The sequence below is a fragment of the Dama dama genome, chromosome 2, assembly GCF_033118175.1.
Source record: "Dama dama isolate Ldn47 chromosome 2, ASM3311817v1, whole genome shotgun sequence".
Taxonomy (NCBI): domain Eukaryota; kingdom Metazoa; phylum Chordata; class Mammalia; order Artiodactyla; family Cervidae; genus Dama; species Dama dama.
In genome coordinates, this window is record NC_083682.1 from 46557072 (window position 1) to 46571527 (window position 14456).

Below are 14456 nucleotides of genomic sequence, written 5' to 3' on the forward strand. Positions count from 1 at the left end.
TTTATCTGTTTTGCATATAGGGTTATCATTACCATCTTTCTAAATCCCATATATATGTGTTAGTATGCTGTAATGTTCTTTATCTTTCTGGCTTACTTCACTCTGTATAAGGGGCTCCAGCTTCATCCATCTCATTAGGACTGGTTCAAATGAATTCTTTTTAACGGCTGAGTAATATTCCATGGTGTATATGTACCACAGCTTCCTTATCCATTCATCTGCTGATGGGCATCTAGGTTGCTTCCATGTCCTGGCTATTATAAACAGTGCTGCGATGAACAAGCCTTATTGATTTCATTGACCAAGTGTCAAAGAAATGGGAAGCCCTGCTACAGCGCAAGCGCAATGCCAGATGCTAGGTGATAATGGAGATGGTGAAACACCGCGGCCTGTGCCCACACAGGCTGGCCAGCCATTCCAGTGCGCCCGACGTCAGTGCAGCCGAAGCTGTGAGAATCTGTCAGGTTCCAGGTAGCATGCTTTTCCTTAAGGATCCTAAGTCAAAAGAGGCAAAGTTTGAGAACATCTAAGTATAATAAATCTTCATGACCTCGGATTGGCAATGGTTTCTTAGATATAACACCTAAACTACAAGACATGACAGAGAAGTACAAGGTAGATAGATAGATAAAGTGAACTTCCTCAAAGTCTAAAACTTTTGTTTTTCAGAGAACTCTATCTAAAGTGATAAGGCAATGCAAAGAATGTAATAAAATATTTGCAAATCATATATCTGATTAAGCATAATATTGAAATACACAGTGAACTATTATAACCATACAATAAAATGGCAAATAAACCAATTAAAAATGAGCAAAATATTCGAATGGACATTTCTACCTAGAATACTTTAGAATACAAATAGTCAATAGCATAAGAAAAGATGATCAACATTATTAGTGATTATGGAATGCAAATCAAAATCTCAATGAGATACGGCTTCATAATCACTAGGTTAACTATGCTGATGTATGGCAGAAACTAACACAATACTGTAAGACAATTATCATCAAATTAAAACTTAAACACACAAACAAAGATGGACAATAAAGATTGTTGGCAAGGATGTGGAGAAACTGGAATCATTATATTTGACAGTGGGAATATAAAGTGATATAGCCATTTTGGAAAACCATTAAACAGTTCCTCAAAAAGTTAAATATAAAGTTATCACGCTGTGTACTATGCTTAGTCACTCAGTTATGTTCGACTCTTTGTGACCCTATGGACTGTATTTAGCCTGCCAGGCTCCTCTGTCCCTAGAATTCTCCAGGCAAAATTACTGGAGTCAGTTGCCATGCCCTTCTCCAGGGGATCTTCCCAACCCAGGGATCAAATCTGGGTCTGCCGCATTGCAGGCAGATTCTTTACTGTCTGAGCCAGCAGGGAAGCCCAAGAATGCTGGTGTGGGTAGCCTGTCCCTTCTCCAGAGGATCTTCCTGACCCAGGAATCAAACTAGGGTCTCTCACATTGCAGGCGGATTCCTTATCAGCTGAGCTACCCGGGAAGCTCATAAAGTTATCATATGACCCAACAACTGCATTTCTGGGCAAATAGCCAGTAGAATTGGAAACATATTTACACAAAAAACATGCACTCAGGTGGTTCTTAGTAGCATTGTTTATAATGGGCAAAAAGTGGGGGGAAATGTCCATCAACTAGTGAATATATAAACAAACCATAGAATACGATTTGGCTATTAAAACGAATGAAGTACTGATACGTGTTATAATATGAATGAACCTTAAGAATATTATGGTAAATGTCTGTCACAAAAGACCACTTATTATGTTTCCATTTATACAAAATATCTGGAACAGTCAAATCCATAGGCACAGAAGGTGGATTAGCTGTTGCCAGGGGATTGAAGGACAGGGCAATGTGAAGTGACTATTAACAGGCATAAGTTCTGTTTAGGATGGAAAAGATATTAAGGAATTATATAGTAGAGAGGGTTGCAAGGCCTTGTGAATATCTTAAAAGTCACAGAAGGGTACAATTCAAAAGATTACATTTTATGGTATGTAAATTATATCTAAATTTTCTTACTAAGGCAGAGTTCCTTCCAATCAAGGAATTTACAACATGATAAAAAGGCATCACTGACTCAGTGGATATGAGTTTGAGCAAACTCAGGGAGATAGTGAAGGACAGGGAAGTCTGGCGCCCTGCAGTCCACGGGGTCACAATGAGTAGGACACAACTTAGCAACTGAACAGCAACAGCAAAGAAGGAAAAAGAAAAATCACTAACTGTGCAAACCAAACATACTCACTATTCAGTACAACAAGCATCGCTGAGTTTTTTCACATATACAGAGAGCTATAAAGCAACAGTGAATATTTATTGAGCACCTATTATATGCCACTTATTTTTCTAACTATTTCCCATGTTAGCAGCTTATTTAATCCCCATGATAGGTACAACTGTATCCTCATTTTTCTTTTTTTTTTTTTTCCATTTATTTTTATTAGTTGGAGGCTAATTACTTTACAATATTGTAGTGGTTTTTGCCATACATTGACATAAATCAGTCATGGATTTACATGTATTCCCCATCCTGATCCCCCCTCCCTCCTCCCTCCCAACCCGATCCCTCTGGGTCTTCCCAGTGCACCAGCCCCGAGCACTTGTCTCATGCATCCAACCTGGACTGGTGATCTGTTTCACCCTTGATAGTATACTTGTTTCAAAGCTATTCTCTCAGAACATCCCACCCTTGCCTTCTCCCACAGAGTCCAAAATTCTGTTCTGTACATCTGTGTCTCTTTTTCTGTTTTGCATATAGGGTTATTGTTACCATCTTTTAAAATTCCATATATATGCATTAGTATACTGTATTGGTCTTTATCTTTCTGGCTTACTTCACTCTGTATAATGGGCTCCAGTTTCATTCATCTCATTAGAACTGATTCAAATGAATTCTTTTTAATGGCTGAGTAATATTCCATGGTGTATATGTACCACAGCTTCCTTATCCATTCGTCTGCTGATGGGCATCTAGGTTGCTTCCATGTCCTGGCTATTATAAACAGTGCTGCGATGAACATTCGGGTGCACGTGTCTCTTTCAGATCTGGTTTCCTCGGTGTGTATGCCCAGAAGTGGGATTGCTGGGTCATATGGCAGTTCTATTTCCAGTTTTTTAAAAGAAATCTCCACACTGTTCTCCATAGCGGCTGTACTAGTTTGCATTCCCACCAACAGTGTAAGAGGGTTCCCTTTTCTCCACACCCTCTCCAGCATTTATTGCTTGTAGACTTTTGGATAGCAGCCATCCTGGCTGGCGTGTAATGGTACCTCACTGTGGTTTTGATTTGCATTTCTCTAATAATAAGTGATGTTGAGCATCTTTTCATGTGTTTGTTAGCCATCTGTATGTCTTCTTTGGAGAAATGTCTGTTTAGTTCTTTGGCCCATTTTTTGATTGGGTCATTTATTTTTCTTGAATTGAGCTGCAGGAGTTGCTTGTATATTTTTGAGATTAATCCTTTGTCTGTTGCTTCGTTTGCTATTATTAAGGCAGAGTAGCAAGAAATTTGTCCAAGGTGATATTACACATAAATAACGGAGTTAGGATTTGAATCCAAGAAGTGAGAGTATAGTGTTTATATTCTTAACCATGAGGCAACGCTATTTCTATGAAAAATATAAGGCACAGACACATAAAAACGTAATCACCATCAAATGTCAGCTCATGGAAAGACTGAATCTTGGAGTTAAAATCGGTGTAGTACCTCCTCCTAGTGCACGCCTACAGTGCCTACACAGTGCCCTGTCTGGATCTTGGACCCAGGCAGTTCTGTATCCTTCCTAATAAAGGGAGCTTAGTATTGACCCGTACCACTTGTTCCATCTTTAAATGGCACTATTTTGAAAGTTCTTTCTTGTATTTAAGGTTGCATGACTCTTCATTGATCAGGTTGCCTAGAAGCAGAGCCTGAGATGAGGATTTAGCTAGACAAGCTTTATTAACAAAGTGCTGTTACGGATGAGTTTGTAACAGGGAGGGAACAGGGGATAGGAAAGTGGTAAGTGGTCCAGTCGAGTACATTCTTGGCCCTGTGCATGGGGTAAGACTCTCTAGGACAGAAACAATGGCACAGAGGTGCCTGCCTTGAAACATCGATGTGTAGCGAGCTGCAATGGTGGGGAAGAACGAGCAAGCCCATGGAGGGGACACAGGAGGGAGTGAGGCATCTGCAACCTGTGAGCATCTCGCCCCGCAGCTGGGGCAGGGGGCACAGGCCTAGTGCAGGGGACTTTGTGGACACCACTGCATCTCCCGCCTTCCCACAGCGCCTAGCCAAGGGGTTGAGGGCGAGAACAGAGCCAGTTTTCAAAGCTAAATTGACTCTTAAGACTCTGCTCTTTACACCTGCTAGCTACTTACACCTAGGTGTAAACAGTACCTGGTGGGGCCAGTAGTAACTGCCAATGCAGGAGACATAAGTGATTCGGGTTCCATCCCTGGGCCGGGAAGATCCTCTGCAGGAGGAAATGGCAAGCCACACTAGGATCCCTGCCTGGGAAATCTCACGGACAGAGGAGCCTGGCGGGCTACACTCATGGAGTTGCAAAAGAGCTGGACTCGACTTAACAACTAAACAGCAGGAAAAACAGCAATGCCTATACCAACGTCATAGGGGTAGAAAGAGAATAAAGAGAAATGACCAATAAAAAACAGTTAGCACTATGCTAGCACATAAGTAATGGTCAAGCAATTATTACCATAGCAAGTATATATCAAATGCTTGTTAATATGAAGTTTTTCCCATTTCCTTCCAAAGCATAAGAAGTTGAATTACTTGTTTAAGCCACCAACAATTTCAAATCTTAAAATTTCCAGTTCTTTTTTTTTTTTTAATTTCCAGTTCTTAGAATATTTTAGCATTTTCTCACCATCGTTTGAATTCGCACAGTGAAATTTTAAATTTTGTCCTGTTGCTACTCACTGAAGCCATCACCCCCAGAACAGTCTTTCTTTCAGCTTTACCTTTCCATCCTGTTGGATTAAGCTTTCCTTCTGGACTATCATAAATTCATCAGTATCTGATGTTTCCCTTTGTGGCTGTGAATACCAAACCTGACTATGAATCCAAGTCCTGCTCTAATGATTTCAAATGCATTTATCCACATTAAACATACTTTTATTAGAATCTGGTATTTTGCCAGGAAAAGACTTGTGGTCCAACTGCCAAAACTTGAGGGCAAGCATCAGACAAAAATTCAATGATCTGTTTGTTGACTGCCAGAATGGCAGTCCCATCAATGACAGTAGAAATGGTCAGACTGCACTTTGACCCTGGGCTGGGTAAAAAAAGTGGTGCTATAACATGATCAGTACAGAGCATCCTGCAGAAAGCCTTCCCATCAGTTGAGGGTTGAAAGGCCCTTCCAATGAGGAAGCAGCTGTTTGCACACAGCATTGAGGGGTGCATACGTCATTCATAAAGCTGCTCGGTAACTCCACAGAGATGGCAACAGGAAGCTCTTTCTACCAAAACATGCCCTGGAATTCCATGGTGTTTCAGGTAGTGAACTGACTTGCCATTTTTAACATCCTCCCCTGCCAAGCCTCTCTGCTCCACACATATGCCGAGGGACATGCTCTTTCAATGGAGGCCGGTCGTATTCTTTTGTTTGTGCATTCAGTCATTCAATTACTCACTCAGTGAATAGTCATTGAGTGCTTAGCAGGTCCTAGGGATACTGAGGTGAAGATGGAGATAAGGTGAAGGAAACCAAAGGCTGGGTCTCAGTTTTAATCCCTGCACATTATAAACTGTGCCCCACCCACGTAACATATGAAGATTTCAAAAAGAAATTCTGGAGAAAAAGTTCCTTACTTCAAATCCTAGATCAGTAATGGTGGAAATGCAGGCACTGCTGCATAGAGAGACAGTAGGGGACTTTCCTGGCCCTTCTTGGACCATACCACAAAAGCAGCTGGCTATGCAGCTACAGAACGTCTGGGCTTGTCTCTGCTCAGACAGGTAGAAAGCAGCTTGAGCTCCCAGTGCCTTGAAAGAACCCTTGACAGTGTCCATCTACATCCAAGTGGCCCCGTGGAATCAGTATCCGATGGCTCCATCTCCCATTCTGTGAAATGGGAATGTTGTCACACACGAGGCTGGCAGGAGCCTGGACAGCAGAAAAATACTATTTGCATATATAAAGGATTATTTTCAAATATTTCGTTTTTCTTTGTGTGTTTGAAATATCCAGCTAATAATAATGAAATGGGATGTGACAACGAAAACGCTTTCATTTAGCAAGATTCATTTTGCAAAATCATCCCAGAGCATCTGAATCACTGCCTAGCAGAGGAGAACAACAGCTGGCAAACGAGTGGTGATGTATTATAATGTTTTTAGCACCATATGGCAATATGTCTTCAAAGTCACCTGCTGGTTGGAAGGAAAACCCATTTTACAACTATCCCAGGAGACTAGGGTGTCGAGGAATCAAGAGGTGCATTGGAGTAATACTGTATGGTCACCAAAAGCATGTGTTGCTAAATATTAAAGTAAATATTGAAGCAGCAACATGTTATTAAGAAGCTAAAATGACAAGTTGTCTAAAGCCTTTAATTGCCATAAAATATAGCAAAACAAAGCCTCATCTATTGAAGCTCAATTAAAAGTGATTAATAGTTATTGTGGTAGGCCTTAATTAGGATTCTCGCCCTTTAATATGAGAAGTGAAATCAAAAAGTTGGTGTAAAATGGGATATAAGTGTTAGTTGAAGGTTTGTTTTTTTTTTTCCTGTCATTTCTGTTAAAGAAATAGACCTAGCAGATCTAACATTTTCTTTCCTTCTGCCATTGAACTGTCTTGCCCACATATTTGGGAGGAGAATCCAGCTTGAAGAGCCAGAGGACTCTCTCTGCTTCAATGTCTCCCCAGTCTCTCCCCCTGCACCCTGCTATCCTCCCAAACCTTGTTCTGTTTCTCCCGCCTCAGTGTAACCAGTAGTTACCCTACATGGCATCAACGTGGGGCAATAGCCAGGATTGGGGGTCAAGGTGGAAGATGCAGAGGAAAAAGAGGCCCAGAGTAGTCACTAAATAGTAACTGACAGCCTTCTAGCCTAGCTTCCTCAAACTTCCCCCTGAAGTTCCCTAGGTACTCAGAGAGGTGATGGACACACCATCTCTCAAATTCTCCCCTAAGCAGTAGGCTTCCTCCCATCCTTTTTCTTTCCTTCTTTTCTGGATCTCTGAAACGATGCTGCTGCAGGCGCCATCTATGGCCATCACAGAGGGGCCAGTGCACTGTATCATGTTCATTGTTCTAAACGTAGCGTGTGTGCTCTATGGCTTTGACGGCTGGTTGCCAGGTTCAGTGGGCTCCAACAGCCTTCATCCATTGGCATCCCATCAGTCTGCCCCATGGGCTGGCATGCCATGCTACCTCAGGTACCTCCCAGATTCACTCTTCTCATTTCACCCATTGTACTATTGCCACATCTCTCCCTGGACCTCAGGCGTGACCCCATGGCACTGTATCACCAGAAAATGCAGCTGACCGATACCTCTGCACCCCGACCCTGCCACTGTCCTGAAACCAAGCATAAAGATAATGGTATCACTAAAAGCATTAGTGATAGTCATGATTTATTGAACTTGTGATAGCTGCCAGGCATCCTATTAAGCATTTGAAGTACATTAATCATTACATCATTTACACCAATCATTGTCACCATCACTTGAAGAAACTGCATAGCTTGTCCACACTAAGAAGTCAAGATTCAAGCCCAGGTTTGATTTCAGAGTGTGTACTCTTATCCACAGCGTATACTGCCTTCCATTCCTCAACCCTTTTTTCCTTTAGAACATGTTGTTCTAACTCATTAAAGCACTCAGAAATACATTTCAGGAACGAAAGCATAGCAATAAACACATAACTGAATTCTGGCTGAAAAACACAGCTTAGTTTCTCCAACTGAGACCCTCCCAACAGCACAAATAATCATTTTTATCTGTGTGCTTCTTTATCCTTTACGTTTGCTCTGAACACCAACACTGCTCCGCTTACCCCTTCTTTCTAGAATGCTTCCTGCCCCACTGCAGACCCCAAGCCCCAGGGGCCATGCAGGAAGTCTCAACTTGAGCCTACATGAGGTCCCCCAATCCTACTTTTATACCCCTTGGGAGATAATTCTAAATTTTTGGTCACTGTGGTTATTTGAGTAGGTGTCTTATCACCACCATGTTGGATTGTACATTCCCTTAATGGAAAGAATTGGCTTTACATCCCATCTGCTTTGCAGTACCTGAGTGAGCTTTCCATGTGCTTAAGGGGCACTTAATAACTATTTGTTGAATTAAAATAATTTTAATTTTTGCTTCTTTATTAACAGGTCATATTTATGATCAACTATTCTACATTCCATTTCCACTTGTGGGTCTCCATATTCTCACTCGAAACAAGGGCACTTTGAAGTCATTCTGAGCTTTTAATTTAATCTTCTTTTAATGGAGTTTGCCTCCCAGTTAGTTCAATATATTCTCTAGCAGTCTATTTCCTTATGGATTTATAGCCTTGAAAAACTTATTTTTCTACCTTAAAAATCTCCTGGATTATTTATTGGGGCTGATTCATATCGAGTGCATTTATATTGTTTTCTTATCAAAAGAGAATGTCCTATTACATTTCAGCCAAAATATCTCAGTTTTCCTCAAGCTTCAAGTGATTTATGATATATAATATACATTGGGGAAAATTAAAATTTTTTATAGATCAAACGAATATATTGGGCATGGCTCTTTTGTAAGCCTTGAATGTGAGAATTTTTCTGGACAAGGTTTGGTTTTCTACGCTACATCCAGTAGCAGCAAATTGTGCTTCACAGCCAGTGCTACTGAGGGAGCTAAATAGGAGGTTCCTTTCCCGGCACCAATGTTTCAGCAACGGATCCATCCGTGCTTCTGTTGAGCTTTCTCGGTTTGCCAACAGATAGAAAGAGTTTAGATAAAGACAACATGTGGGAAAGTGCAGCCTTTCAAAATCATCTTGCCAGAGTTTTTTTTTTTTTTTTTTCTTCTTCTTAGTACTTTTTGTCTTTATTTACAATTTTATTCCCGTACATAGTAAATTATTTACATCAAAGGTATACAAAGGAAAGCATGCTCCCCTCCCACATGGTTTCCATTCCCCGACTCCAGAGATCACCACTGTTAGTGTTCTTTGCACATTCTAGACTGGGGGTTTAAAGAGTGAGCAGAGAAATCACAATCAGACTCAACCACAGTTGGGCTTCCCTGGTGACTCAGTGGTAAAGAATCCATCTGCCTAAGCAAGAGAGGCAGGTTTGATCCCTGGGTTGGCAAGATCTCTTGGAGAAGGAAATGGCAACCCACTCCAGTATCCTTGCCTGAGAAATCCCATAGACAGTAGAGCCTGTCGGGCTACAGTCCAGGGGTGGCAGAGAGTTGGACGGGACCTAGCAACTGAGCACGCATTCACGCATGCACCCACAGCCCATCAGCGGTCTGCTCTGAGCGCTTACGAGGCTCCAGGCCCTCCGCAGGGCGCTCCAGGTAACCCCTCGCTCCTTCACGAGGTTCACAGCCACGGATACTACAGTAAGCAGGGCTTTAGGATGCTAAGGGAAAGTGCAGACTTCCCAGAGGTGGTTCAAACTTTCCTGATGGTTCCAGCAGGAAGCACTTTATCAGGCACTGAGAAAGGAAATAGTGATCTCTGATAACAACCTGTGCGGAGCCAGGAGGTATGAGAGAAGGCATGATAAATTTAACAATCTGGAAAACGGTCAATGCAGTTAAAACTCATGTATGAGGGAAAACAGGCAAACCAAAAGCCATAGAAAGGGAAAAGTCACTCAGAGGCCACTGACCACTTTTCCCAATGTCCTTCCTGTCATTTTATAAAAAGAAGACTGCACATGAATGAATAAGAAAATCTGATTTCAAATACTGGCTAATTACCTGGACATCTTAGTTACCTCATGTGTAAAAGGAGAGAAATCAAAGCTACTTTGCTACTTCACAGGGTTACTGAGAGAATTAAAGTCAATTATCCAATTCATGCAAAGCTGCCTTAGCAGAGTGCCAAGCATATACAAATACCAGAACAAATACCCCAAAAATGTCAAAAGCAAAAAAAAAGGGGGGGATTATTCTAGGCCATTGGAATTTCTTCTGTGCATTATCATTATCATCTGGGCAAGATTCTAAATTGCCAGGGCACTAATCAAGAGGAGTATTTATTTTTTTAACTATTTTATGCAACGGAGGATAATAGCACCCCCTCCCATCCCAGATCATGGGAGATCCTTAGAGCTCACACTCTCATCCACCACCCTGGTTCCACTTTGAAGACTGGAACATTTTGAAGAATTTCCAAAGCATATTGTAAGATACACATTGCTTGCCTCCTAAGACCTGATAGTCCTTTAGATGTTATTAATACTAATTGCATCCTGCCTCCTGAAAAATCTGTATGCAGATCAAGAAGCAACAGTTAGAACCAGACATGGAACAATGGTCTGGTTCCAAATTGGGAAAGGAGTATGTCAAGGCTGAATATTGTCACCCTGCTTATTTAACTTATATGCAGAGTACATCATGTGAAATTCTGGTCTGGAGGAAGCACAAGCTGGAATCAAGATTGCCAGGAGAAATGTCCATAACCTCAGATATACAGATGACACCACCCTTACGGCAGAAAGTGAAGAAGAACTAAAGAGCCTCTTGATGAAAGTGACAGAGGAGACTGAAAAAGCTGACTAAAAACTCAACATTCAGAAAACTAAGATCATGGCATCCGGTCCCATCACTTCATGGCAAATAGGTGGGAAAACAATGGAAACAGTGGCAAACTTTATTTTTCTGGGCTCCAAAATCACTACAGATGGTGACTGCAGGCATGAAATTAAAAGACGCTTGCTCCTTGGAATAAAAGCTATGACCAACCTAGACAGCATATTAAAAAGCAGAGACATTGCTTTGCCAACAAAGGTCCATCTAGTCAAAGCTATTTTTTTTTTCCAGTAGTCATGTATGGATGTGAGAGTTGGACCATAAAGAAAGCTGAGTGCTGAAGAACTGATGCTTTTTAAAAGCCTTTGGAAAAGGCTCTTGAGAGTCCCTTGGACTGCAAGGAGATCTAACGAGTCCATCCTAAAGGTGGTCAGTCCTGAGTGTTCATTGGAAGGACTGAAGCTGAAGCTGAAACTCCAATACTTTAGCCACGTGAAGCGAAGAACTGACTCATTGGAAAAGACCCTGCATTCAGGGGGAGAAGGGGACGACAGAGGGTGAGATGGTTGGATAGCATCACCGACTCGATGGACATGGGTTTTAGCAAGCTCTGGGAGTTGGTGTTGGACAGGGAAGCCAGGCCTGCTTGGTGTCAGAAAGAGTCAGACAAGACTGAGTCACTGAACTGAACTGAATACTAATTGGATAAATGAATCTACTCTTACATTTGTGGGGTGGAAAACTATCTTCCCAAGTGACTTGGGAAGCAAATTCAGATCTTAGTCATTGATATAACTCTCCTGTTTTTCAGGGTTAAGTTGTGAAATTGGCAAAGGAGTTACTTGTTAAAGATTGCTGGTATTCTTGCTTACTTACTTGCTTTTGTAGCCATGGATAAACAGAAATTCTGGCAAAAAGGTTTATTTTTAAATGGATCACCTTGAGTGTGACAGAGAACTCAAATTCTTTGAATGGTGGTGCTTGCTTTAGCATCTTTACTGAGAATTTCAGTGGGGCAACTGGTATTGTACAGAAGACTAAAGAATTGTGTAGTTGTATATTATTACCCCCTAATTACTATTTAATTTGCACTTCAGTGCTTGCAAAATGAGTGTGAAAAATGAAAATTGAGTAACAATTAGAGGGTAAGAGGCATAATTGTGTGTTTCTGACATCCAGCACAGACTTTCAATAGTAAGAGCAAATTAACTATGACAGTTGAGGCGTCTGACCCACTTTGGGCCTATAGCTCAAGAACTTGAAATGCCAGGAGCTATGGTTTTGAAAGAGTTGAAGAGATCATACTTGACATGGGAATATATGAACCTATTGTCAAGTCCATAGGCTTTCTCTGGTAGAACTATATAACTCCTTTAAAGAATTCTCTAGGTATTGCCTAAGCATACCAAGGAAAATGCAGACCTCCATCTAATGCATGCTATCATCTCTAGCATGCTAAAAGTCACTTAGTATTCAATCCTGGCTATGCTACAGAGAATTATCCATTTATTCATTTATCCACTCAATTTGTAAGCAATTCTAGAGCACGTACTAAAAAGTCAGGAAGAACACTAGACCTTGAAGATTTAAAGGGGCTTCCCAAGTGGCTCAGTGGTAAGGAATCCACCTGCCAATGCAGGAGCCACACAGGAGATGCAGGTTCGATGCTGGGGTCACGAAGATCCTTTGGAGGAGGAAATGGCGACTCACTCCAGTATTCAAAGATAAATAAGTCATAATATCTGACTTCAAGGAATTCATAGTGTAGTGTATTGAGTACCACAGAAAGTAATAATCATTACAGAAAATAATTTTGTGTATAGAGATGGGGAGGGTTTAAGATTGATCTGCATTAGGTGTCAAATACTCTAATATGCTCTTGGTAGAGATATAAAACTAAACAAATAATGATACAGGCAAAGTGTAAGTGTTAGTCACTCAGTCGTGTCCAATTCTTTGCCACCCCCTGGATTACAGCCTGCCAGGCACCTCTGTCCCTGGAATTCTCCAGGCAAGAATACTGGAGTGGGTTGCTACTTCCTTCTCCAGGGGATTGTCCATACCCAGGGACTGAACCCAAGTCTCCTGCATTGCAGGCCGATTCTTTACCACCCGAGCTACCACAGAAGCCCAATAAATGTGTAGTTACTGACGTTGTGATTCCTTTAATTAGAACATCAAGGCCATTTCCCACCTACCCTGACCAACAGAAAAGGAACAGATGATTGAAGTGGAATAAATGCCTAGTGATTGTTGCAATTTCAACAACAAAGTTGATCTGAATTAGTCAAGGAAAAACTGTATTTACTCTTTAAAAGACAGTGTCTGGTGCTTAGGATCCAATACTCAGCCCAGCAGCATCACTCCCACTGCAGCTCTTTGATCTCTGCAGCCCAAGCTCATGACCTCTTATATATGGCCAGTGCTAGGGAAGAAGGCTCCTGATTTTCAAAAGCTAAGATGAAAGACAATGAAGGGCCCCTGTGCTGGATAAACACAGAGTTTTCTTTTTAAAGCCAGTATGACTGCAATAAATATCATCACTTATGACTGCGGCCACTCACCTTTGGTCTTTCCCTGGAATCAGAAAAAATGTCTCTGACCACCAGTCAGAAAGTCGTAGTCTGGGGAAACCCTAAATTAGACTCTGTATCACAGCACATCTTCCCTTAGATTAACAAGAAAAAAATCAATTGTGTTTTTTTCTGATTTATTTTTTCTTAATTTTCTTGCCATAGTTTGGATTCAAAAAATTCCTTTGAAGCTCTTTCAGGGTCTCTTAGAGCTCTTTTTCCTACTTTGAATCAGAATATATCTTTTCCCAAGAAGGAAATTCCTACTTCAAAAAGAAGGTTTGAAGATTCAATCTGGCCTTCTTTCTAAAGGATGTACTGGTCATAGGGATGAATCCATGAGATTCATTAACCACACATAACTCATGGTATAATCTAGAGATTTGAAGTTGTAAAAAAAAAAAAAATGATTATGTTAACCCTTTGTTACATCATTCTTTCACACAATCTCTGGAGGTGATGCTTAGAGTTTACTAAGTTTACTAAGCACTCATTTTACATAGATATTAAGATGTGTAGTCAGTGACCCATAGACAAAAGGGATTGCAGCACAAAATACCTCCTGCATGCAAAATATTCAGTGTGATTTTAAAAGTGAAATAGATGAGATATGATGTGGAAAAGAATTAAAGACACCAATGGCATGTAGTCTTTTAACAGGCAGGTACCTTAAAGATTATATAGATCCCTCATTTTCAAAATAAGAAAATTTAAACCCAGAGGGAAAAAGAAATCAGTATTTTGCCCAGGGCCACACATTTAGTTCATAGCAGAGTAAAACTAAAAGAAGCTCTTCTGACTCTTTTCCCAGCATACTGTACCCTGCATTGCATTTTATATTTAAAGCATAACAATGGTTGAGGCATGATATATTTCAAAGCCACCTCTAAATTACATACAATGCTAAAAACACACACTAGCAATAAAGAAATTCAAGCAGAAGACCATTCATGATGATGGAGATAATAAAGCAAGATTATATAAAGAGATTGTCTTTGAGGGTAACCTTAAAAGAACAATAAGATATGTTAGTAAGAGAGATGGAGAAGAGTATTCCAGATAAGAACACTTCAATTTCATTCAGCAAGCATTTTATCTAGTGCTTCTTATATGCCACAGTAACATGCTTTAAGCTGCAAATATACAGTTGATTAAG